We start from the raw sequence: 27,840 nt of genomic DNA, 5'->3' as shown, positions 1-27,840 counted from the left end.
TAATTGAGGCTTTTTTTATCAAACCATTTTCATCCCAATAAAAAGCAGTCTAGTCCAATCTAAATTTTGACTGGTTTTGCCCATTGAACACAGTTGTCCTTTCACAATCTATGCTCAGTTAGATGATGAGCTAAACAGGAAAATGCATAATGGATTCTTTCACCTTTGTGCCCAGGAATCAACCATTCTTTATAATTTAAGTATGTTTAGCTTTATTTTTATAATTACAATAGTTACTTTATATGGGGATTTCTATAAAAACTGTACACATTAATATTTCAAAGATGTAAAGTGACAGGTCAAAATTTTAAATGACTGTCCTCTAGTAAGTATGAATTTAGGATAAGAGCCTGAGATTTCTAAAGTCCACATTCAGTGACTTATTATATCCCATTATCTTTCAGTTGATTTCTCTTTATTGATAGGCATACTGATAGTGTGAGAACAGAAAAATACAACTGCTTAGAATGAATAGTATTGTTACTCCCTTACAATGTTGATCACTGAAAATTTGCCTTTCTAACACTTATGATAATAATAATAATGCTACCAGCTAACACTGGAGAACAGAATGGAGTCAGAAAGAGAAAAGGGAATTGAAGAATGATTGCCATAGACTACTAGGGACATTCAGTCATGTGTTTGCATCAGCTATTAAAGTAAAAACGAGAAGAGATCTCTGCATCCCATTCCAGCTTATACTGCTGGGTGGGTTTTGTGTCTAGAATATAAGCAGTGGTGTGCAGGAATGGTGTACTTATGCTGTTAGAATTCCAGGAATTTTATGATCTGGCAGTGAAGGACAGGTCATAAAAATTAAATTATATATACTTACAATTAACCAAGTTCTATTTTTATTGAAATATATTTGATATGCAATATTGTATTGAAATATAGTTTATCTACAATGTTATATTGGTTTCAGGTGTACGACATAGTGATTTGACAACTATATATATTACTAAATGCTCACCGTAGTAAGTGTAGATACCATCTGTCAACATAAAAAGATATAATATTATTGATACATTCTCTCTGCTGTACTTTCATTCCTGTGACTAATTTATAATTGGAAGTCTGTACCTCTTTATTCCATTCACCTATTTTGCCCATCTTCCATCCCTTCTTCTATGGCAACCACCAGTCTGTTCTTTGTGTTTAAAAGTATTTCTGTTTTGTTTTTTAGATGCCACATATAAGAGAAATTATGGTATTTATCTCTCTGTGTTATATCTATTTCACTAAGCATAATGTCCTCTAGGTCCATTGTGTCATATATGGCAAGGTTCATTCTTTTTTATGGCTGATTAATATTCCATTGTGAATATGTACTGCATCTTCTTTATCCATTCATCTATTGATGAATACTTTAGTTGCTTCCATCTCTTGGTTGTTGTAAATAATACTGTGATAAACATTTTAGCAAACATATATTTTCAAATTAGTGATTTTGCTTGCTTTGTGTAAATTCCCAGAAGTAGGATTGATGGGTCTTATGGTATTTCTATTTTTAATTTTTTAAGAAACCACCATACTACCTCTATACTAGTCGCACCAATTTAGATAACCAACAGCAGTGTAGGAGAGTTTCCCTTTCTCTGCATCTTCGCCAACACTTGTTATTTCTTGTTTTTTGGATAGTGACCAATTCTGACTGGTATGAGATGATATCTCATTGTGGTTTTTATTTGCATATTCTTAATGATAGTGAATTTAAGCATCTTTTCATGTGTGTGTTGCCCTGTATATCTTTAGAAAAATAGATCCTTTGTTCATTTTTTATTCAGATTATTTGTTTTCTTGATTTTTAAGTTATATGATTTTTTAATATATTTTGAATATTAGCCCCTTATCAGATATATCATTCATAAATACCTTCTCTTGTTCAGTAGGCTGCCTTTTCATTTTGATGGTGGTTTCCTTTGTTGTACAGAGCTTTTTAGTTTAATATAGTTCTACTTGTTTATTTGTTTTCCCTGACTAAGGAGACATATCTAGAAAGAAAATTGCTATGCTGATGTTCAAGAGTTACTGCATATTTTCTGTGGTAGAAGTATATATTTACTGCACATTTTATTGCATAACAGTTTTATGGTTTCAGGTCCTATATTTAGGTCTTCAATCCATTTTGAGTTTATTTTTATGTATGGTGTAAGACATGGGTCTGGTTTTCCCAATATTTATTGAAGAGACTGTCTTTTTCTCCATTATATGTTCTTGCCTCCTTTATCATATAGTAATTGACCATATAAGCAAGGGTTTATTTCTGGGCTATATTTTCTGTTCCATTGATATATATGCCTGTTTTTGTGCCAGTTCCATACTGTCAGATCATTGTAGATTTGTCGTATTCTTAGAAATCAGGGAGCATGATACCACCAGCTTTGTTTTTCTTTCTCAAAGTTGCTTTGGTCACTCAGGTCTTTTGTGGTTCCCTATAAATTTATGATTATTTGCTCTAGTTCTATGAAAAATGCCATTGGTAATAAATTATATTTTTAAAAGGGTAATCAGTACTCAAAGCTCATTATTTTGTATTTATTTTACTATATGTTACTATTAGCTGTTCTCATGGGTTTATTTACATCTATGGGATCTATATGTGGAAATACGCAATAGCTGCTATGCATTTTTCAGTTTTAGATTCATTTATGTCATTTTGGATGCTTGAAGTCAGTCATGTGGAAGTACTTGCCACAGAAATTGGCAAACATTACATATTAGGGATTTTAATAGTTGGTAAGCTTGTTGTTAATATGCACCAGCACACCACTGTAGGTATGACCAGGTGGTTTCTATACTGATGACATAAGTGTTTTGCTACACTTGTCAAATCTTCCTGACCTTTGGCTTAACATGCAGTCTGAACTTCTTTGAACAAGGCAAGCTTAATAACAGCTGTTATATTAAAAGATATTAATCTCGAAGACTGTAACATTCAACTGTTCATCTTGCTATCTCTTTCTTTGGTCTAGGTTTTAATAAAAAATCAATACACAGGGAGACCTGACAGGAAGAGTCAAGAGGCTTTCTTAGAGTACTTAATTTTATAATTTAAAAGTATTTAGTGCTATTCACTATAGAGTCAGTGTTCAGAATATATTGAGATTGTTTTTATGCTTCTGTTTTTCTTCATTACGGATTATCTGAAGAAGCTGAAGAGAATCGATTTTTAAAGCTGATGAACAGTGCAAAGCTCATACGCAATGGCTACATGTTTGTTAAGCCCATTCAGGAAGCAGGAGGTGTTAGTCTTTATTGTCAACAAGAAAAGCAGTGTTAGCATAGACAACTGTTCCAGTAACAAGATATTTTTATTTTATTTTTGTTATTAAGGTATCATTGATATACATTCTTATGAAGGTTTCACATGAAAAACATTGTGGTTACTACATTCACCCATATTATCAAGTCACCCACATAACCCATTGAAGTCACTGTCCATCGGTATAATAAGATGCCACAGTCACTAGTGTAACAAGATATTTTTAATACATTCCTTTAAAGGAAATTATTTATTGAAATCTTCTCAAGCCAAGAATTTATAAATGGCAATTCACAGTTCATTACTAAATTTGAGTTTAATAGCAGCCATTCATCTTAGATTAACAATACCTTTCTTGTATAGGAAAATAATGTTTATTCCTATTTTATGATGCATAGTACTCTAACTTTTGTACGTAAATCATTTTTTACTGCAGAAGATCCCAGTTATTTGATTTTTAAGAGTAATAATGTAATTAATGAATTTAATATATTACATTAGAAAATGCTCCTATTTTAGAAATTTCCTAGTGGTGCTCTACTGATATCTTAGATTTTAATTTTGAGGTGAGTCAAATGTGAATAACCTGGATCGAATCTCACACTCATAATTCTGTTCTCCTTCTCTGAAGATCAGTTGCTATAATTAAAATGCATATGCATACTTCCAGCACTACCAACCATCAACTCTTTACTTAGAAACAAAAACAAGACTGACTTTGGGCTCTTAGAAAGCCTATTGTCACTTTATTATTTAGTATTAGTGACAAAATAAGTGACTATTACAAAGGAGAACTACATAAATTTTTTTCCTCTTATATTAAAATTTTCCACATAGTTCCATTATCTGTAACATAAGAGAATATTTAATATCTACAGAGGTAGTTTCTGTTCTGTTGCCTTTTAGTTTGCTCTGTTCTTTTTTTTTATCACTCTCTTATTGTAAAATGTGTTTGTACTGCATAGTGACTGGGAAAGAAGGCTACCGGGAAGTGATTTCAAGCAAGATTAGTAGTTTAGTTTCTAGTAAGGTAACAGCTAGTAAGAATGTTTATCTAAGGTTGTTGTGATCCCACACCATCACACATGCCTTTTTAATTTATATTTAACAGTGAATACTGGGAATGTTTCCTGAATCATGAGACATTTAAACATAAAGTTCGATAAATATGAAACAAATAAAAAGATACATTGATATAGCGGAAGTGGTCTATTTTACAACATAACTGGATTATTGAAAATCAGAGAACTGTTTATTTGAGAATTGGTATAATTTATAAGTCCACATACTTGATATAAATATTTGGGTTTGCCATTGATTAGGGAGCCCTTACTATATTTTCACTTGTTCCCAACAACGTAATAGTTCAAATTTAATTTTATTACCTATAAAAGTAATAATAATGGGAAACTTTCAAGGATAATTTTCCATGTGAACTTACTTTCTATTCTTAAATATAAATCACAAATATCTGACACAATTTAGAATGTTTTGACTTCACCATTAATCATCATTTGGTGGGAAATTTTAAGGGATTTTTTTTTTCTTAGCACATTTCAGTGAAATGATTCTAAGAGCTGTAACAATTTTTAAGTGGCATTTCTCTATCAGTACATCTCAAAAGCAAATGAAAAGCATATAGAATATAAACTCCAGCAATGAGTAATTACAATAGATAAAAGCAACAGTAAAGAATTTCACCAAAAACAAGCAATCATCCATGTAAATATATATATGTATATATATATAGCAATCTAATAATTAGATTTCCTTTCATATTTATCTTCTGAAAATATCAAATTATAAGTTTCTGCTACCTGATTTATGTTTGTTTTTGCTTGCACAAACATATGTTTAAAGTAAAAATTGGGAAAATTTGTACCATAACTGTAAAAGTCAGAAAATGTGGGGCAATGCTAATATCAGATAGCTAAGAAGATAAGAAAGCTATTACTAGGTATTACTAGAATCGAAGCTACATTTCATAATGATGAGTCTGTTCATCAGAAAGAAAACAGTCATGCATATGGATGGCTTATTTAGGTAATTTGTAAATATGTGATACAGAATCTTATAGAACTAAATCAACGAATAGACAAATTCACTATCATAGTTGAAGAATCAACTTCCTTCTCCCAATAATTTATAAAACACCTAAACAAAATCAGAAAAGTTCCAGAAGGTTTGAGCAACATTATCAATTTCTTTAACCTAATTCACACTTACAGAATACTATAATAACAACAGAAATATACAGTCTTGTCAAATGCATGTGGAACATCACCAAGACAGAGTATATTCTGGGTTAAAAAGAGTATCAATAAATGTCAAAAGTATAGAACTATGAAATACATTTTTTTGAACAATGCAGTCAGGAATCAAGAATGACAAAATAACTAGAAAAACATTAAATATTTGGAAATTAAACAGTAAACTACTCTATATCACATGGATTGATTTAGAAACCTCAAGGGAAATTTCAAACTGATTTAAAAAAGATAACAATAACAGTATAATAACAAAATTAATAAAAAGTTGTGGGATATAGTAGAAACCATGATTGCAGGGAAATTTACAGCTTTAAAAGTTTGCATTTAAAGAAAGAAAGTGCTGTAATTGGTAATTCTAAGTTTCTTCCTTTCTTCAGTTAATGAAATTGAAGACAGAAAATAGAAAGTTTGCACAGCCCAAATTCATTCTCTGAGAAGTTTAAAACACAAAAAAGATTTAGAAGAGAAATATTAAAGAGAAAATAAGAAACACAGTTACTAATATCAACAACGAATTGAGGGAAGAATAATCAGTACAAATTGAAAGGGCATTAGAAGAATAATAAGGGAATATTATTATCATTCAGCAAGATAGCAATAAATATGATGGTACATATAAAAAACACAAATCCCTTAAAAAAAAATCTTCCCAAAGTGACACAAAAAGAAATAAGAAATCTGAATAGTCCAATTTCTATTGAATAAATAAATACTATTATTTTAAAAAGAAAAAAAAATGTTTCCATAAAGAAAAATCTAAGCTCAAAAAATTTCACTGGTGAATTCTATCAATTATTTAAGAAAAATTTAAGGCTAATATTATGCAAAAATTTCAGGAACTAAAGGAGCAGAGTATGCTTCTTGGTTTGTTTGGTGTGGCCAGCACAAGCGTATTACAAAAATATGGCAAAATCTTTACAAGTAAAAGGGAAAAATATACTCTTAAAAATATAGATGCAAAAGTCTTTTTAAAAATTACTAAATAAAATTAGGAATATATAATATAATATAATGACCTAGTTGGCATTATTACAGCAATACAAGTTTTGTTTGGCATTCAAATACCAATCAATATAATTCTATATTCATAAACAAAAATGAAAGTATATAATCATATTAATAAGTGAAAGAAACACATTTGAAAAACTTGAACATCAATTTCTGGCTAAAAAAGAAATAAAAGGCATCCAGATTGGTAAGAAGTTAAACTGTCACTGTACGCAGATGACATGATATTGTACATAAAAAACCCTGAAGACTACCCTACAAAAGTACTAGAACTAATAACTGAATTCAGCAAAGTTGTAGGATACCAAATTAATACACAGAAATATGATGCATTCCTATATACTAATGATGAACTAGCAGAAAGAGATAATCAGGAAAAAATTCCATTTTCAATTGAATAAATAGTAAAATACCTAGGAATAAACCTAACCAAGGAAGTGAAAGACCTATACCCTGAAAACTACAAAACACACATGAGAGAAATTAAAGAAGACACCAATAAATGGAAACACATTCCATGCTCATTGACAGGAAGAATCAATATGTCAAAATGCATCCTGCCTAAAGCAATCTACAGATTCAGTGTAACCCCTATCAAAATACCAACAGCATTGTTCATCAAACTAGAGCAAATAATTCTAATCACATGGAACTGCATAGACAAAGCAATCCTTAGAAAGAGGAATAAAGTTGGGAGGTTATGCTCCCTGGCTTCAAGCTCTACTACAAAGCCACAGTAATCAAGACAATTTGGTACTGGCACAAGAACAGATCCATAGACCAATGGAATACATTAGAGAGCCCAGATATAAACCCAAGCATATATGGTTGATTAATATACAATAAAGGAGCCATGGACATATAATGGAGAAATAGCTTCTTCAACAACTGGTGTTGACAAACTGGACAGCTACATGCAAATAATGAAACTGGATTATTATATGACACCATTCACAAAAGTAAATTCAAAATGGATCAGAGACCTGAGAGTAAGTGATGAAATTATAAAACTCATAGAAGAAAACATAGGCAAAAATCTCTTGAATATAATTTTCCTGATCACATCTCCTCAGCCAAGGGTAATAAAAGCAAGAATGAACAAATGAGACTACATCAAACTAAAAGGCTTCTGTACAGCAAAGGACACCATCAGTAACACAAAAATGCATCTTATAATATGGGAGAATATATTTGTAAATGACACATCCGACAACAGGTTAACATCCAACTATATGATAAAGAACTCACATGCTTCAACACCCAGAAAGCAAATAACCCAATTAAAAAATGAACAGAAGATATGAAGAGACAATTCTTCAAAGAAGAATTTCAGATGGCCAACAGGCACATGAATAGATGTTCCACATCACTAATTATCAGGGAAATGCAAATAAAAACCACAATGAGCTATCACTTCACACCAGTAAGGATGACCATCATCAAAAAGACTAAGAACAACAAATGCTGGCAAGGATGCAGAGAAAGGGAAACCCTCCTACATTGCTGTTGGGAATGTAAGCTAGTTCAGCCATTGTGGAAAGCAATATGGAGGTTCCTCAAAAAACTAAAAATAGAAATGCTGTTTGACCCAGTAATTCCACTCCTATGAATTTACCAAAAGAAAACATGTTCTCAGATTCAAAAAGACATATGTACCCCTATGTTTATTGCAGCACTATCTATAGTAGCCAAGATATGGAAGCAACCTATGTGTCCACTAATAGATGAATGGAAAAAGAAGAAGTGGTACATATACACAATGGAACACTATTCAGCCATAAGAAAGAAAGAAATCCAACCATTTGCAGCAACATGGATGGAGCTAGAGGGTATTATGCTCAGTGAATTATTATTATGCTCAGGGGTATTATGATTAGTACACGTGGGGTGGGGGGATTAGGGGAAGGCAGTGTAGCACAGAGAAGATGAGTAGTGACTCGGTGGCATTTTACTACAGGGTCAGACAGTGACTGCAATGCAGTACAGGGGGGGCTACTCGATAAATGAGTAAATTCATAATCACATTGTTTTTCATGTGAAACCTTCATAAGAGTGTATATCAACGATACCTTAATTAAAAAAGTATGGTTGTTTATTTGTTTATGTACACATCCTAACGAGTTTACAAAAAAGTTAATAGTAAACTTTGTAGTATTATTTAAAAAATGTGTATTTAGCAAGGTTTAATGATACAAAGATAAAGGTTATAATAAAATTATGTATTACTCCATAGCAAATTATCTAATGGACTAAAATTACAAATGTTTGGTATCTTATAGTTTCTGTGGTTAGAAATTTGAGATCAGAAGGGAAGTGTAATTACATGGATATTTTGCTATGCAAGCAACCTTATGTTCCCACAGTTCTCTGTGATTGATGAGAGAAGGTAGAGAAAAACTTCCCTTATCCCTAGCCCCATTTCACTCACACAGTACCACTGGAGGAAATATATTAATGTGGTAAAATTCCCAGACATTTGAAATCAAGATCTTGGTATAGTTCTTAGTTCTGCTGCTTAATAGCTGCTACAAGTTGATGAAGATTTTTGAGTCTCTATTTCAACATATGAAACATTTCTAACTCTCTCATAGTATTATCTTGACACATTAAAATATGTATAACTGGTTATCACAGTGAGAAAGTATGGAGAAAGCTCCCTTGTACATGAGCTACTGAAATGATCTTGTTTGTATGATTATTACTGACTGTATCAAGCCAGGCAGAAAATATTTGATATTTCTAAAATACTTGGAAATATACCAATAAATTCTTTTTATTAGGACAGAATGTTGTATTTATTGGAAAATAATATTTGTTAATAACAGCCATACTAGCTGAAACTGTAAGTAGAAATTTTGTTGCTATTAATGCTTTTTTTGGACTTTGTATTGTGGCAGCACATTGGACCTCACATTCCTTGGTAAAAGAGCTACTTCATATCAGTTGATCAAATAAATTTTCTGTTTACTCTCAATAAATAGGAGAAGTTTTTCCTAGTGAGAAATGATGGTGATGCTAGCAGCTGAGACAGAAAGAAGGAAAAAGATGTGTGTTGTTCTTTGGAAATAGAATCAACAGGAAGCAAAGTGGAATTGTGTGATGATAGAAAAAATAAGGGTAATGGAGTTGTGGTTTGAGTAATGGGCAGTATTATTGCCATTTTCCTATACTGAGAAGACTAGGAGAGGTAACCTTTGTGTGAGAGAAGGGGAACAGGAGTTCTATTTTGACCGAGTATGGTTGAGATGCTTATTTAAACATTCACATGTATGTGTCACATAGAAATTTGAATTAATGTGTCTGCAAACCCAGAAAGATCAGTGCTAAGAATATAGATTGAGTATTGATTATTATTCAGATTCTATATGAAACTATGGAAGAGAGAACTTGTACTTAAAGCCTGGGTTGTATGCTCCAATACTTAAAGATTTTTTAAAAACACCATAAAAGGAGTATACAATGAGATGGGAGGAATTTGAATATCTTCCAGTGCTTCTAAATCTTGCAATATCTTCCAATGTTTCCAAATCTTCCAATATCTTCCAATGCTTCCAAATCTTCCAATATCTTCCAAAGCAGTGAATGGACCACTAGGTCCATGTGACTTTGGGCAAGGTGCTGATCTCTCTTTGAAAATCTGGACTCTTCCAGAAGTAAAATTACTAAGTGTATGTTCAGAAGCACTAGATAATATGAAAGTTTTCCTGAAGTGCTTGTACCAAATTACTCTCCCTCTGGGTATAATATATTCATGTAATAGAATATCATGTATCACCATATCCCACCAAAGAGTATTTTTAGTGCAAAAATTAAGTCACATATAAATTGAAAATGTAGAGCTCAAAACATGCAAAGATAAATACTATATTAGTGAGGAATATATATACCATATATATTTAGACACACACACACACACACACACACACCATATATATAAACTATGTATATATATCATGAGAAAAAAGTGGTAGAATCTTAAATATAATACTCAAGATAAGATTAGCTGTGTAGAGGTCATGGGTGGCAGAGGGGCAGATACATACAATTAAAGTGCCAATAGAGGGCTTTGCAGATATTTGTTTTATATTCACACTATATTTTTATGTGTTTATTTGAAAATCATTACATATACACAATTTTTTTAAGGAGTTTAATGTTGCATTTAAAAATATCAGTCTTTCCAAACTGTTCCCACTCCGAGTTACTCCCTATCCACCACTCCATCCCCTACAAAGCTATTTTCCTCTATATCTCTCTGCCTGTGAAAGTTGCAAAAATATCTTGGCTATTTCTTTGCAGTCATTGTATCTTCTGATATTTATCTGATGTGGAAATAAAAATGGAGTGGGATCCAGGTGAGAAAACATATACCTATCAGCCAGAGAATTCTTTTCTGGTATGTGTACTTAACGTTACTTGTTAGCCATGTGTATTATTTTATTGCTTATTAAAAAAAAAGCCTTAAACCCACAGTATAAGCAATAAATGCCATCCTAATTGTACCTGAATGCCTGGTTATTTGTGTTATTATAAAAATCCTTAAACCCACAGTATAAGCAATAAATGCCATCCTAATTGTACCTGAATGCTGGGTTATTTGTCTTATTCACTAGTTAATTAATTAACCACCTAATATGGTTTTGATATGCATGTCTTTCAGTTTCTTCATGAACCCTTCATCAATGTTTCACTTATAATACAACTCACATGCTATTGTGTATTTCGATGGGCTAAATCTCGCATCAACCATATCAAGCTGCAACATAGCAGATATGCAGCAGATGGCACCCTTCAAGGTCTCCAGGGAATACTTTCCGACATTTTTTGTGGGGGCAGGAGGGAGGGAGAGAGCAGAAGCCACTTAAGCAAACAGTACAGTAGAAAGCCTGCCATTGTGTTCCTCTGAGACACAGTTTTTACTGAAATTGTGTTTTGTTTTCACTTGAATATCAGAAACAAAGGCATATTTAACTACAGTGAAAATGCCTATTTTTAATCATCAGGTATATAAAAAATAGTGTTATAAATTTAGATAAGGTAATGCTTTTTCTTAGGAATGATATAAACCTTAAAGTATTTGTATGTTGACAGAAGAGCAAAAGTGCTTTAGCATCTTGTGACTCATTTAGATGGAGTGCAGTTATTCCTTATCTATTTCATTTTAACCTCAGTGACACTGAAAATTTGAGAGAATTATTGACTTTATTTATTTTAGTGTAAATTTACTAATATATATAAATACAAATTTACTATTTCAAATGCTATAGTTTTAAATAGATGATTTCCTGCTACTGTTTTTTTTTTTACAGTGAAAATGGACCACAGGTAGAGGATTAGCTATAAAGCAAATCAAAATGACTCAAATTTGCCTTGTTTTCTGTGATTAGCTAGGCTTCTGTATGAAGAGGGAGGTGAGGAGTTTTAAAAGAAAAATGAATTATTATGAAAGATTTGATTCAATTACCTCAAAAATAAGCAAATATTGTTTTGTTATCCATGGTCTTTGCTAGAGGGCAGTACACTTTTTTGGTAAAGTCCTTGCTATATGGTCTGTATTGTAGCAACATAGCCAAGTTGTAATAAAAGCAGCTATATGATACAAACAGATGAGCATGGCTAGAGTCATCTAAAACTTAATTTACAGAAACAAGCAGCAGGCCAGATGTAGTTCTTGTCCAGGGCCTGTCATCCCATTCTGCTTCACAGGGAAATGATTAAAGTTTCATCAGGAGGCATTGTGCAGTTCAGAGGAGTAGTTTTAGCAGCCAGAATATACAGTCTACATCCCCTCTCTTTACTAGCTAAAGTGACTCTGGGGAAGTTAAATTCTTGATATAATAATATTAACATATCACTTAGGTTGGTTGAGAACATTCAGTGTGCTAGTATACTTTAAATGAATGGAACAGCATAGCAAATGCTTAGTGTATTAGTTATGATATTATTATTACAAAGTCTGAGGACCACTAGTGAAATAAAGGTTACAGATTTGCTATTAAGCAAGTCTGAATTCAAATGTCAGATCTACAGCAATTCAGCAATGTTATTTTACTCAATTTCATTCAGTTCTTTTGATGAGCATTCGGTTTCTTCATGTATAATTAGAAGACATATTTATAAATAAGAATTATAAATTTTATTGTGAAGTTAGATTTAAGTTGTGTCTGGCAATGGAAAGGCCTAAATAAATCTTAAACCTGGCCCTCCCCTTCCTTACCTCCGTTTTGAAAAATTTGCTCTAATACCAATTCTAAATTTATTACCCAGATTGGGATTTGATTCCTGGCTTGATAGCATATCCGTGATTCTTATTTCCTCTAGAACTGGCCCTGGATTTTGATATTCCTCTTTCCCACATATTCCCAAGCTGAAGTCCAGTCCTTAAGCCTTAGGCTTTTTGCAGAGATTCTTTGCTGCCTCACAGAATTCCTAAATATTGCTGTCCACCTTCCTAAATCTATGATCATATTGCATGGTTTTATAGTCAGTTTTAGATATCAGTGAACAAATAATATGTCCAAACATAGTACCTATTTTTAGATTATAAAGTCTTTTAAAAATTTTATTTTAAGACATAGCCATAAATGCTTGCTGAAATAAAAAATTGTTTTAAAATGATTGTTTTGCAAGGAATTCTATGATACAGAAGTGATTTTTCTTAGCTTCTGTTTGCAGCCAACATACAATTTTAATTCATCTCTATCTTCACCCAAACCATTCTTCTCTCCACCAAGGTGACATTGTCTAGATTTACCACATGTGATTTAAAACATTATTTTAATAATGCAACCTAAGATGAAATTTAATTATAATTCACTCTTACCTTAATTATATTATGGTATTTATGTCTTACTTAGGGCTTTGCAGAAAGCTCACAGTAAGCACAGTGCTTTGTTTCATCTAACTCTTGGAACATCTACAATGGTTTAGACACATTATAGATAAGGTGTGGTCTAATTCAGTATCTACTGAGAGTTCTGTGACCTAGTATACCTTTGTTTATTTGGACATCTAAGGCTGCTCTGAAATGTAAGGCCAGTTTCTGAAATTATGAACCCTCTTCATTTACTACACTTTTTTGAGAAAAAAAGTTTTTGAAGGACTTCAGAAATTCCCTTGGCTGAAATTATGTGAAATTTAACTGCCACTGGGGAAATAATTGTGACCTGTAGATTATTCTTGAATTGTTCCTTCTGGACATTTCTCTTTACTTTGTTGATATCCAAGACTGATTGTCTTATTGGCAAATTGTTTAGTACCTACCAAAGCTGTACTTTTTTCCTCAAGAAGCCTTCAGAAAAAGAAACAATTTTTTTATTTATTTATTATTTTATTAGTTATTATTTTATTATTACAAAGTCTGAGGACTTTGTGAGTAAAAAAGCACTTTATATTGCTATGGAAACATGTAACAATGTGGACCACAGTCCAAGAAACTGCTGTCATTGATTTTGGAAGCAAAAATCCTGCAGATAACATCTACAGGTCTGTGCAAATGACAAATATAGGAATTTATTGTTGGAAGAGAGTCACACAATGAGCTTTATTATGTTGAGAATATTTCAATATTCGAGGATGAAAGAGATACTAGGATGCCAGGGGTGTGTGTGTGTGTGTGTATGTGTGTAACCATGTATGTGTGTGTGTATGCACAGTCTCTGTGTGTTGGGAGTTGTTGAATGTATGTTTTTGTATGTGTTGGGGTTGGGAGACAATAATAATCATTGTTATTTGGTGTTATTTGGATAAACAAAGAAATGACCATGCCTGTAATCAGAACCTAAATGGGGAAAGAGAGGCACAGTAAAAAACACTTCTAAAATAATTGAAATACTTCTAAAATAAGTAAAATCTTCCAAAATAATATATTTTAATTGTGTCTCCATTCCTTAAGTAGGTTTCTTTTTATTGCTTAACTGCTTGAGTTTGTATTTATTTTTAGATTCAATATTAGGTTACTATGTGGCATTCATTTATAGACTCCTTACTATAACTTACGAGATTCAATTTATACATAGACTCACAGTGTTCTGTTCATTTTTTTCCCACAAATGTTCATTGAATAACAGTCTCTGAGGTCATAAAAAAAAAGATGAAAGGAGGAAGGGAGGAAGGATAGGAGGAAAGAGAAGACAGGACTTGGTCTCAAGGAAGAGATATGTAATGTTCTTTTATTCATAAAATCAAGTCAAGCTTAAAGCCTGAACTTTCTGTGGGTATAGGGCATAGTGCTAGAGACAGATACCCCGAAATTCTTATATTGAAACTCTAATGCGCAATGTGACAGTATTTGGAGATGGGCCCTTTAAAGGAGTAACTAAGGATAAAGTAGGTCATAAGGATGGGGAGATAAGCCAGTATAATGAGTGTCCTTATACTAAGAGAGAGAGGCACCAGGGATGCACCCTCACAGGAAATTTGGACTCAGGCACAGAGAGAAGACAGTCACGTGCAAGTCAAGGAGAAAGGCCTCAGGAGAAACCAAACTTTCCAACACTTTTATGTTGGACTTCTGGCCTCCAGAGCTGTGAGAAAATAAACTTCTGTTATTTAAACACCCAATCTGTGAATTTTATTATGGAAGCTTTAGAAAACTAATATGCCAGCTAACATCTTAAATAGAAGGACACAAGCAAAAAGCTGATTTTATATTGAGAACCTGAGGACTTTGTTGTCCTAACACATAGAGGGCCACCAAGAGAGTGATACAGTGTTACAACATTGATCCAAAAGCAGAAAGCAGCTGCTTGTTCTTTCATATTATCTGTACACGTGGCAAGAAGACTTGGCAGCTTTGCCCTGGTAGTAAGAAGGGGGCAGTGCTTCCTGCATGGTTTCACCGTTGAAAAGACCAAGAAGTTAAGTTCCTTTTATGCTAAGTTTTGTGCAGAGGAATGTTGTGAAAGTAGCAGTCCTATTCAGGAAATAATCTGTTGTTAGTATGCAGAATTTACTGGAGCAAAACTGTTGTTGGGGGAAATGAAGATCATCTTACATTCATCAAAATTGAAATGAAAATATTAATGCTTGATTTTGTATAGGGATTGAGGAGAAAACACATCAAATATTGGTCTGATTTTATAAACGTGGGATGTAGAAGGAATGAGACTCCCCAGCATTAAGGAGGGAGTTCAAAATTCCAGTTCTAGAAATAAAATCATGAGCTTGATTTATGTTGGATTTGAGGTACTATCAGTGGCTTATCCAAGGGGTTCATTCATATGATTTATAAGTAACTTATCAATGCAGAGGAATCTAGGATGTAGAAAATGCCTAAGGTTATACATTTGTGAATGTATTTGCTTAGGATATGCTTGACTGTTGATGGCATTCATTATCACTGATTTGTGAAGTGGGCAAGGTTAGGAAAAGTGACAAGAACTGTGTCTGACAAAAAACAAAGTAAGGTATTTAAAGAAGCAGTTATTATTTTTAAAAAACCCTACTAACATTTATATAGTGCTTATAGTGTGCGACACATTGTTGTAATTGATTTACAAATATTATCCCATTTAGCCTTCCTAACAGCCTTATGGTAATAGTGTTCTTATTATCTTCCCTATTTAATAGGTAAGGAAATTGAGATTCTGAAGCTAGGATTTTAAATAGCTAAGGCACTCTGAGTTTCAGAGCTCATAGTCTTAGCTACTATGTTAGGCTGCCTCTCTAATAAAAAATTACAGATTTGGTGAAAATAAAGAATCAAGAGAGTGGGGTGAAGGGGAGAATGTTATTAAACAAAAGTATAAAGGATTGACATAGCCAAATTTTCTACAGAAGTGAGAGTTTTTGTTGGATTAGATAATAAATGAGGTCCTAGACTTAAAAAAAAGGTAAATTGTAAGATAAGGATAGGATAGGTTGGATTCCAGACTTATAATGATTTTGGATGAAAATTATGATGAGAAAAGGAAGGTTATGAATAAAAAGAAGTCATTCTTAAACAAACAAACCCAATTTTGAATTGAAAGAGGAGATAACTGGTGAGTAGAAGAAAGCACCATATCTCTAGTTAAGTCTTTTCACCTACTGATATCTCTTCTTATGTATATATCACCCCCTCTTCACAATGAGTATGTTCATGAATGGTACTTCTTAGTGTTAATATTCCCTTTCACCAAATATGTACATGTTATTTACCATTTTCCTAAATACCAAAACTTAAAACTCTGCCCCCACTTTAACACAGCTTTCTTCTTAACCACTGTAACTAAATCCTATTCTTTCTCTAAAACCCTTTTTATCTACCTTATTGTTTACTATCATTTCTATAACCAGTGCTTTAGTCCAAATATTTACTGCCTTAAATACATGAAATGCAGTATTCTAATAACTAAGAAACAGTACTGCAAAACATTTAAGAGCATAAACTATTAAGTCACACAGACTTTGCATAGAATCCTGTCCCTGGCATTTACATACTGGTTGCCTTTCAGGAACTTTTTTAATGTCTCTAAATTAGTTTCCTCATCTGAAGTGTGAGGAATTAAATGTAATAGGTGATAAGGCTAATAACTATTGCATATAAAAATGAACAAATGAGAGATAGAGCTAATGGTTTTATTTCTCCTTTCTCATCCCTAGTCCAGTATTATTTATTTCATTCTGCTATTTTTTTTTTTTTTTCAAAAAATCCCAGCAACCCTCTATTTCATAGAGGGAAAAGTCCCAAGCCTCCTAAACTCTTCATAATCTGTTTATCCAGCCTTATCTCCCAGGTGATGTCTTTGCTTTGCTCTGGTCAGTGTGACCTTTTCATTGTTCTCTAGATAAGCCACACTGATGTCTTACTGCAAACTCTTGAATGTTGTATTCCTGAAGACTTGGCATGTCCTTTTCCCCCCTACTTGCCTGTGCAAATTCTTAACCATAAAATTCACCTCTTTCATAAGCCTTTCTTGATGTTTCTATCACCTCTCATTTGCATTTGATCACCCACATTTCTGTGCTGTAATTTAGTTGTTATTAGGATCAGTGCACCCATTCCCAGCTAAAGAGCATATCTTTGTTTCCTTTTATGTCCCAGAGCACCTAGGTCAACCATGGATAGAGGGGGGTTGACTATTTTTCAGTGTATGAAGTGAGTATATATGTATTTCAGAGAGAAGGAAGACTATTATACTAAGTAAATGTCCTAAATATGTTCTTAAAATTTAAAAGGTGCCATGACATGCAGTTACTGAATATTTGCTGATTCTCATAAAATTGAATCCCCATTACTGGATTTTATAAGATAAAAGATTCATTCTGAATTTCATGCCTTTAAGATTTGTATTGACACTAAATGTACATAGATCAAATATTAAAATATTTATTTTTGTATAATCATCTTAAACATTATTAAACCAGTGGCAAAACCAACATTCATACAATCTTTATGCTAATTAACCTAACTGTGCTATACTCAGTGATAAACCCACAGTGATTCAGCTTAGAAGATGGAGATAGTGTCTGCCTCTAGGGCAGAGGACAACTTCACTTTTTGACCAGAGTAGGGAAGATAATGTCTCCTGTAGAACAAAGTTTGGGCAATTTGCTGGCAGCACCATTAGAAGATAGTAGTTTCCTAAACGTGGGATTCATTAACTATGACACAGTGTGTTTTGCACAACCACCTGGGTTACTCCTCATCACCCCCAGTGAGCCTTGGGGGCAGGGCGGACAGGAAGCTGATGAAAACATTAAGCTCATACTGTCTGCTGTATCCTGAGTAATAAAATTCTTGTGTCTCTAATCCAGGAGTCCCAAGTCTTCTGCTGGTATCCATGCAATTGCAGTGTGCTTATTAATTCATATTTATTGAGTAAATTCTTGGACCTTTCACAGGTCTTTTTCAAAGTTCATGTGAAAATATTTTTTCTGTATAGAAATAATTCACAAATAAATTTTAGAATTATAAATGTGTAAGTAAATTTGCTTCCTGAGTAAATAAATCCAATAAGTTAAATTTAAAATATAATTACCCTATAAATTAGAAATATATATTTCATATTTCAGGATGACTTAACATGCAGTAGAATAATGGAGCCACATGTTAATACTAAAACCAAGACTTCCTAGTTTTGTGGTATCCTTCATAAGAAAGTTTTCATGTGCTTGTAGAAATAATACTGAAATACTATCAGATTCTTCAATACTTTTTCACTGAAAATATGGTTTATTACTTCTGAGGTGGTGAATTGGTGATCTGTTTGCATGTATTACAAATCTTTCAACTGCTATATACTTCCTATCAGACAACCTACTTGTCGTTTTAAGAGATTTGTTTGGAAATACAAATTCATATTTTTCAAAGAAAAAAAACCTTGCTTGGAATTTCTGATTATCAAAACTGAAGGTTTTTTGTGTTTGTTTTTATCTTTAATGATAATAGATTTACTTTTAAAAGCAAGCTGCATAGTCATGAATATAGAGTACATTTTAAATTAAAAACTTTACATATTTGTATATATCTTTATATGTTTTAAATGTTTGTAGAAGCATGGACTTAGGAGGAATGCTATGCATCAAACTGTTCTCATAGGTTACCTAAGAAGGAATAGGGAGATAGTTGACTTTTCCTTTGCTTATCTCTATGCTAATATTATTTTTGTCTTACAGTATAAATTTATTGTTTTTATCCTAGAAAAGTAAACCAATAATGTATTTCTAATGAAACAAGTATTGAAGAAACAAAAAAATGAATTAAAGTATTAGAGAAACCCCTGGTCAATTATTTATATTTGATATTTCAGTACAAGAAGGTATCAATTCTTAACCTGAATAAAATTTAGGAAAATTTTATTTTTTTACCCATAAATTTTAGTCCCCAGTAAATTTAACTACCACAGCACCAATTTTGAATTTTACATTGCTTCTTGATGACATCTTGATGCTCTACTTCCCACAAAAAATTTTTTCTTTACTTAAAATATTTTTTTCTTTACTTAAAAAGTAGTTTTATATTTATATATATATATATGAATGTGAAATTTTTTTAAAAAGACATTTTATCAGTTTGAATCACAGAAGATTTTGGATACCTTAACTTTTGTTTGTGTCATGGTATAAAATTGTCAGATTATATTAATTCTTTGGGATACTTTATATAACTATAATTATTTTCTAAGGGATTGAGAGTAGTTTATCTACTGGAATAGCATGTGCTTTATAATTTTCCATAAATTATATTATAAAAAGGGAAGCCTTATTACTTACATTTACTTGAAATGTATGAATTCTTATATTTTTATATTTTATATCTCAATTTATGTTATATTCTAGTTCTTTGTATTCTTTTGTTATTTTAGGTGATTCTTACATATCAGCCCTATTTTTAATTTTTAAAAATAAGAGTGAGGTTTTATAATTCTGTTAAGTGCCTATAAGTGGCATTTATACCAGTATAGAAAAAAAAGTCTGTTTGATCTCCTGCCTGGTGACAGTGTAACTATAAGAATTTTAGTTTTGTGTTTTTCATGTCAGATCTAGCAGAATCAATAAAGAATACAGTGATTTTCTGCTTATCTTAGTTATGGATAGTTAATCATAATAAAGCTGTATAATAGGATCCTCATATCAGCTGCTCTTTAACTAGAGACCCAGTTTGATGAGGTGAAAGATGTATTTTATGAACAATTTTCTAAAACACATTTTTTGCTTTATAGCATGATAATAACAATCTAGTGTTTTCATGGCTTTTGATAGTTATTTGTTGGATGGTGAAAGAGAACTTTGAAAAGTTTTTATTCTCTTTTCTTTCACATTAAAACAAAAACATTCTATTTTTTACCCTTTTTTTTTCTTGTCCATGCTATAGAGACAAAACCTTTGTCTTTTTCTGATATTTCTAGTGCATTTATGAAACTGAGAATGAGTATGATAAAATCTAGAAATTCTGGTCTGATTTGGTCTGCTTACAACTCTCTGAGAAAACCAATGTGATTTCAGATTGGTCCTGATGATTGATGTAAGCTGTTTCTTTATAATTTTCAACTTGGAGTTTTCATGAGTCCTGATTTGGGCAGTGTTAATATCTCTAACACTTTGAGAGTTGCCAAAATATAGCTTGAATAAGCATGCATGTGGGCATTTATTCAGAATTTAAGTAACTGATAGAAAGATAGAATTAAACACTTGCCCCAAACAGAGGCATTAATAATTTATTATCTGACAATCTTAAAACATTTTTTTAAATGATATACCTTAAATGCATGAAAATAAAAGGCTTAGAAGAACAAACATCCTCCAAACATACATGACAAGATATTCTTAGAGATTACATGGTCATAATATTCTTAGCCTCTTTTAGCTTCCCCAAGTTACCCAAACTTGCTTTAGTTTCTTTTATTCTCCATTACTCTAATTGTTTAACCATCTGCTTACATCATCTCTTTCCCTAGAAAGAGAACAAAATAATTTGGTTGTTTGACATGATGATCTTCCAAATATTTTTTTTAAAGATTTTTAAATTATTGTTGTTTAAAAAAATAGATTTTGAAAGCTCCTTGAAATGTGTAAATACCCCTTGGAATGTCTTTCTGCCCCTGACGGTTTGTTCTCCTCTGCGTAGTATCCTGTGCATTTCTGAGGGAGGTGTATTAAAACCTTCAACTATGAATGTAAACCTTTTTTTATTTTTCCTTTTTGTTTTGTCAGTTTTTGCTTTCTATATTTTGAAAGCACATTTTGAATGAATTGACCCTTCTATAATGATTACATTTATTTCCATCTCTATGAAACTTGTTTTAAGTTTACTTAGACTAATATTAGTATTGCTCTACTAGTTGCGGTTAGTGTTTGCCTGTGTGTATCTTCCATTCTTTTATTTTCAGTATTTCTGTATACATGTATTTTACGTGTATCTTTAGTAATTAGAATATACTCTTTATTTATAAACAAGTTAGCTTGTTTTTCTTAGACTCCTGATTTTAAAATCCTTATCTTTTAATGGGAGCCTGTGTTTTGTGCCTTTAGTATAACTACTGAAATATTTGAATTGAAACGTATTATTAATATTTGTCACACTTGTTCTGTTTCCTTTTGTATCCCTTTGGGTTAATTTTTTTAGTTATTTCATTTCCTCTTTTATTAGTTTGTTCATTATACAGTACTTTAAAACTATTGTTTTAGTAGTTATACTACAGATTACAAAGTATATCTTGGACATCTGGAAAATCCAATTTAAATGAATACTTGTATAATTTTCTCTGTAATGTTAAGATCTTAAAACATTCTACTTTAATCCCATTTATCTCTCAGTCTTATCTTTAGTCACACATTTTAATTCTACAGATACATACCCATACTACATTATCATGCCTCCCATATTCATTAAGATTAAGATATTTACTATTTTCTTTGAGTTGTATATGTTCTTTTATCTCTTTGTTTCTGAGATTGTCCTCATGCCTGAAGAACTTCTGTAATATTTGTTCTAGTATGGGAATGCTGATGATTAATTCCTTCTGTCTCTGTTTCTCTCTCTCTCTTTTATTCTCCCCTAAAATGCCTATATCAATTTCATTTTTAAGCATATTGTAATGAATATAGTAGTCTATGGTTGTAGGTATTTTTATTTTTAGCCCTTTCATTTTCTAGCTTCCATTTTGGTAAGATATTATTACTGATTTTTGAAAACTAATGTCTTTTATTTGGTAGCTTTTAACCATCCCCGCTCCCCTCAACTCCTAGGCTTTTGGTAGCTTGTTGTACCTATGTATAGAATTTTTTCATTTTTATGTTTGTTCTTATAGTTCAAATCTGTGGTACATTTGAAACAATCTGATCCAGTATCACTTTAAATATTGTATCTGCCAATCTCCTCTATTTTTTACTTCTAGGATTCCAATTACATGAATGTTAATGTTTGACCATATACCATATGTCTTTTATCCTTTTCAATCTGTATTTCCACTGTTTTTTCTCTCCATGCTTCACTCTGAATATTTCCATCAGACCCATATTCCACTTCACTAATCCTCTTAAGCTTTATTGAATCCACTGTTAACCCCATCTAATGATACAAATTTTTAATATGTATCTTCCAGTCCATTTGATTTTGTATTACAATTTTCAAGTCTCTGATTAAATTTTTCATCTTGTTGTGTAATTTATTGAACATATTAATTATGCTTACTTTAAAGTCCAAGGTGTTACAAGTCTGCATCTGGATCTCCTTTGGGTCTGTTTATTATCTAGCTTTTTCCTTGTTATTTACTTATTTGGTTCTCTCTTGGTAGACCTGTTACTGTTTAATTAAATGACAGGGGTAATTTGTAGCTCTTAATTTTATTATCTTCCTGTAGAAAGGATTTACTTTTATAGGTAGTTAAGGTCTAGACATTTTATCTCACTCCAATAAGGAACAAGAGAGATTTCAAGATGGACATTAGTCATTGGGCCTGGTAGGTTACCAGTGGAAGGAAAACCAGGACTTTCCTCAGGACCCCTTCTCCTCATGAGGTCTGAAACCCAATGTTGTCCTCTTAACCCAGTCTCACTGTCGATAACTCTAAGTTCTCTTATTTTCAACCACTGTTCCTGCTCAGTTTGTCTGGTTTTGCTTTCCAACTGACAAATGAATTTGAAAGGACAAACTCTGTGTTGTCTTCTACTGTTTATTACCTGATACCACACTCAATTCTTCTGGCACCACCAGATGTGTGGGGGTTTTCCCCAAACCAACCCTCCGGTTCCCTGCAGATATCAGCTGAGTGTTCTACAATTTAATTCAGTTTTTACGCAAGCTGCCTGGAGTTAGCATTAGATCCCAGAAGGGCTTAGTCCCACAAGACTGCCCCCATTTCAGATGCCAATTGCAAGTGTAGTTGTCACCTTGTTTCTAACCAACCAGCTATAAATTGGAAGTGCCCACAGCCCCCTTTTTGGGTCTGTGTTAGTTTGCTAGAATGGCTCACAGAAGTCAGGAAAACAGTTTACCTACTATATTACTAGTTTATTATAATAGATACAACTCAGGAAAAGCCAGATCAGAATAGGAAAAGGTATGGGAGAAGGTATGAGAGAAGGGGTATGGAACCTCTTGGTCCTCTTCAGGCTTGTCATCCTCCCAACACTGCACATGTTCACTGACCCAGAAGCCCTCCAAATCCCTTTGGCTAGGATTATAATAGAGACTTCATTAAGTAGGCATAACTGAGTAAATAACTGGTCATTGTGATTATGTTAATCTCCAGCCCTTCTCCCCTCCCTGGGTTTTAGGGAACAAGGCTGAAAATTCCTGTCATATTGTTGGCTCCACTGGTGACCAAACCCCATCCTGAGGCTACACAGGAGCCCACAGCCACCAGTCATCTCATTAGCAAACAAAAAAAAACACCTATCATTTGGGAGATGCCAAGGGTCTTAGTTGCTGTGTGCCAGGAAACCAGGACAGAAATCAAATGTGTATTAAATTTTCACACACTCTAAAGATAAAAACAGCAGCAGACGTCACCTCTACTTCTCTGGGCTTTGTTGGTTTGTTTGTTCGTTTCTGGAATTTTGAGTATTCAGGGCTTTGACTTTTTAAGGTTACATTATAGCCTGAGGTCTCTAAACAGATTTGTTTTTGGTCAGACTTTTCTAGTTTTTCTTAGTAGAATCATTGGTGTAGTCCAGGAGTTAAATTACTATGGCCCGTGTACCAAATATATCCTGCCACCTGTTTTTATAAATAAAGTTTTGTGGGAACACAGCCACAGCTATTTTTACATATCTCCTATGGCTGCTTTCCTGCTACAGAGGCAGACTTGGGTCACAGTTGCATGACTGGGACAGAGACTGCATGATCTGCAAATCTAATGTGTTCACCATCTGGCCCTTTTGAGGAAAAACAAATTATCAACTTCTACTCTCACCTACCACAATCAGATAAAAAAAGCACTGTAATTATTTGTAATTTCTCTGTTTCTTCTATCCTGTTGGGAGATAGCCTTATTGTCTTGGATTAAAACTTTTATGAAATACATTTAAAACAGAATTATTTATTCATATGTAACAAAAAGTCTAATGGTAGTTTTTTTTTCACTACCATAATTCCATTATATTGTTATTTATTGCAGTCTAAAGCTATTTCTGCATTATTTGGGCAAATTTTTTAAAAATAGAAGGCTCTAGGAAAATACTTTAGCAATTCAAGAAGTGCCAGGAGACAAATATATTTTGTAACTTGAAGTTATACTACTTATTTATATAATCCAAGCAAAAGAAAGAAAAAAAAATTGTTTCCTGAACTTTGAACTATTTAGGTCATTGGATTGTGAACAGAATTATATAGCTGGTTTGCCATTACTTGAACTCTCAGTTGACTAGTGCATAGATTACTGTCAAGCTATTAGTGTTTCTCTTTCTGAAATTTAGAGTAATATTGTATTAACAGTAGTTTATTCCTACTGTCAACAATATTTATGCAAATAAATCTCTCTAACTTCCCTATAGGGATAATGAAAAAAGTTAGAGTAACTCAGATTAAAGCTGCACATTTAGAGTCAGTGAATATTTAAATATACTGATAGTGGATATTTTCTTTGTGAGCATATAATTTAGTATGAGACTACAAAGTCTGATCCTTCACAGTACTTTATAAATTAAAAATCATGGAATATGTGGTGCCATTGTGGTTACACTGTCAAAAGTAATTTGATCCCAAATAGCCATATTAGAGAGTTCTTAGTGTATTTATACATATATGGCATATTCCTTCTTGTGTTCTTGCCACTCTTATGTGGTTTCAAAAATGTAACATGAAGTGGTATTTGCAATTCTTCTACTGTGAGTTTGGCTCTTAAAATAATGAAATAAATAATTTTTTTTTCAGAGCATAAGGTAACAATGAAGACTTACTCCTGAATTAATGTTATGGTGGGACTGATTGAGTCACAGCAGGTTTTTAAACTGATCCCAGTGTAAAGAATTTCTGGGAGATCCTTCTCTTTATGTTGCTACCTTATTAGCACAACCCACTGAGGAAGCCAACAAATAATTAGGTAAATGACATACCCTGGTTCCCAGTTAATATTTCTGATTTTGTATGGGAATTTCTGATTATGAAACTCAGTTCTATCACTTAAAAAGTGGCAAGAACACAAGAAGGAATATACCATATGTGTGTAAATACACTAAGAACTCTCTAATATGGTTATTCGGGATCAAATTACTTTTGACTGTAACCACAGATGACACCACATATTCCATGATTTTTAATTTGTAAAGTACTGTGAAGGATCAGATTCTGGGGTCTCATACTAAATTATATGCTCATAAAGAAAATATCTACTATCAGTATATTTAAATGTTTATTGACTCTAAATGTGCAGCTTTAATCTGAGTTACTGTGTCATTTTTTAACCAAGAATAACTTTTTCTCCCTGGTGATAAGAATTGTACCTACCTCATAAAATTAAAATTAAATGAGATTTTACATCATTCATTCCAAAACAGCTGTGAATTTTTTCACCATCATTATCTCCCCCAACCAGCACTGCCAGTAATTTAGTTATCCAAAACTCTTTATTCTGGGCTCAAAAAGTTATTATTCTTACAACTTTTTAATTTTTTTAAACAAGAGCTACCTAGATTTTTTTCACCAACATTGTATAATGATATTAATTAAAGTTCTTCCTATAGTCGCTGCATTCCCATTTGCACTTTACATAGTATATGAACTTTAAAAAAAATTGCCTTACTGAATGTTTTTATAAACTAAATATATAAGCTTAACTATGTACTCTTGCTGTCCTGACTTTTAATGAAAAGTTTAAAAGTGTTTGGTACACTTAAATACATTTCACTGTATGTAAACTATAAACAAATATTGAACTCTAATTAATAATATGCATTCTGAAGTATTTAAGTGTGTACTGATATCTGCAATTTGCTCAAAATACATCAGAATAAAGATGAATTGATTGCCGGATAGAGGGAAAAATAGATGAATATATATATAAACATATGCATTTGTGTATGATACAGCAAATATAATAGGATTTTAAATGTAGAATTAGGGATTCATGCATATGTATTCACAATAATTCTTTCAACTTTTATTTATGTTTCAATAAAACGTTGGGGGAAAAGTGCAAATGCTTGAATTCAAATGGTTTTTAGTTATACCTAATAAAATAGCAATTTCAAAAGATCAAAAAATTTTATGGATTTATGGTAAAATAAATTAATGTTTGTTACTTCTAACCTCTTCTAAAAGATTTTAAATGAAATTTTAAGTGGTCATAAAAGTTCTGAGCCCAAGTAGAAATGGTGGATACAACCAGCTGCACTGTGCAAATGGGCTGCCTTCTAATCTCACCTCTTGCACAAAGTAGACTTTTAATGGAATTTGCAAACTCAGAATGCATCCAGTCTTTCACATGCAAAATACTGTATTAATTAATCGCCTTGTGGTAAATAATATAAGATAAGGAGCAAATAACATAAATGTATATAAAACACTTGACACATAGTTGATGGCCCAAAAAAGGTAGTGCAAATTATTGCAATTTTCTTGGAATAAATACGTACAATGGTGACTAAAATAAAAAAAAAGCATTCCTTTGATTTCTAAATTCTGATATGCTATATCTCTTAAAGTCATTCATATTATTAGAGTAATAAGCACTTTCATTCCTGTATCATTGCCTTCCCCCTATGCCAAACAAATTATATTACCTTGAAAATCCTGTATGAGGTCTGTTCACTCATCTTTTTTTCTTGTTACTTTAAATACTGTGTGATTTTTAAAGATGCTTTAGCATAAAGAATAGTTGCTAGTCTAGAAGGTAGTCAATTACACCTTTATTCTGTTAATCACAAAAATTCCAATTAGAACAGAGTTTTGCAAAAAATCATTTTTTTCCTTCTAAGTTTCAAGAATGTGCAGTTGCTTTTCTGCAGCTCCCATGGGGAGAATTGGCAAATGTATTTGTTGGTGTATTACTAGAAATGTAGTAGGAGACTAGAATAGAAGATGCAATGGAAAATATTTCTATGAGGAAGCATTAAGCTAATAGGGATTATTCAACGAGATTAAAAGAAGAGAAGGTTGAAGCACAATACACAGTGGTACAGGCTTACCTCTAGCATCGTTTTACTGAAAATTATGAAAACAGAGCTTTCATACATATGTTTTTTGTTCTTCATAAAATGTAAGTTTACTAATATGGAATTTAAGAAAATGTTAGCTGAAAATAATGCAGGAAATATCAGAAAATGGATTGCCTTGTCAAATAAACTGAAAAAGGTATCCTTTCCTTAATTCGGTTGGAAAAAAAAGGATTTCTTTTAGGTCTTTCCTAAGTGACAGCTTAAAGGCCATAAGAA

General features: G+C 32.3%; 1 protein-coding gene across 8 annotated transcripts in view; it reads left to right on the top strand.

Annotated features, from left to right (window-relative positions):
- Positions 1-27,840, top strand: part of CCSER1 (coiled-coil serine rich protein 1) — a 1,413,823-nt gene that overhangs the window by 478,106 nt on the left and 907,877 nt on the right. The gene's annotated exons all lie outside the window — the stretch shown is intronic.

This window comes from Manis javanica, chromosome 5 (genome assembly GCF_040802235.1).
Source record: "Manis javanica isolate MJ-LG chromosome 5, MJ_LKY, whole genome shotgun sequence".
Classification (NCBI taxonomy): domain Eukaryota; kingdom Metazoa; phylum Chordata; class Mammalia; order Pholidota; family Manidae; genus Manis; species Manis javanica.
This window is presented reverse-complemented; position numbering and strand designations above follow the sequence as displayed.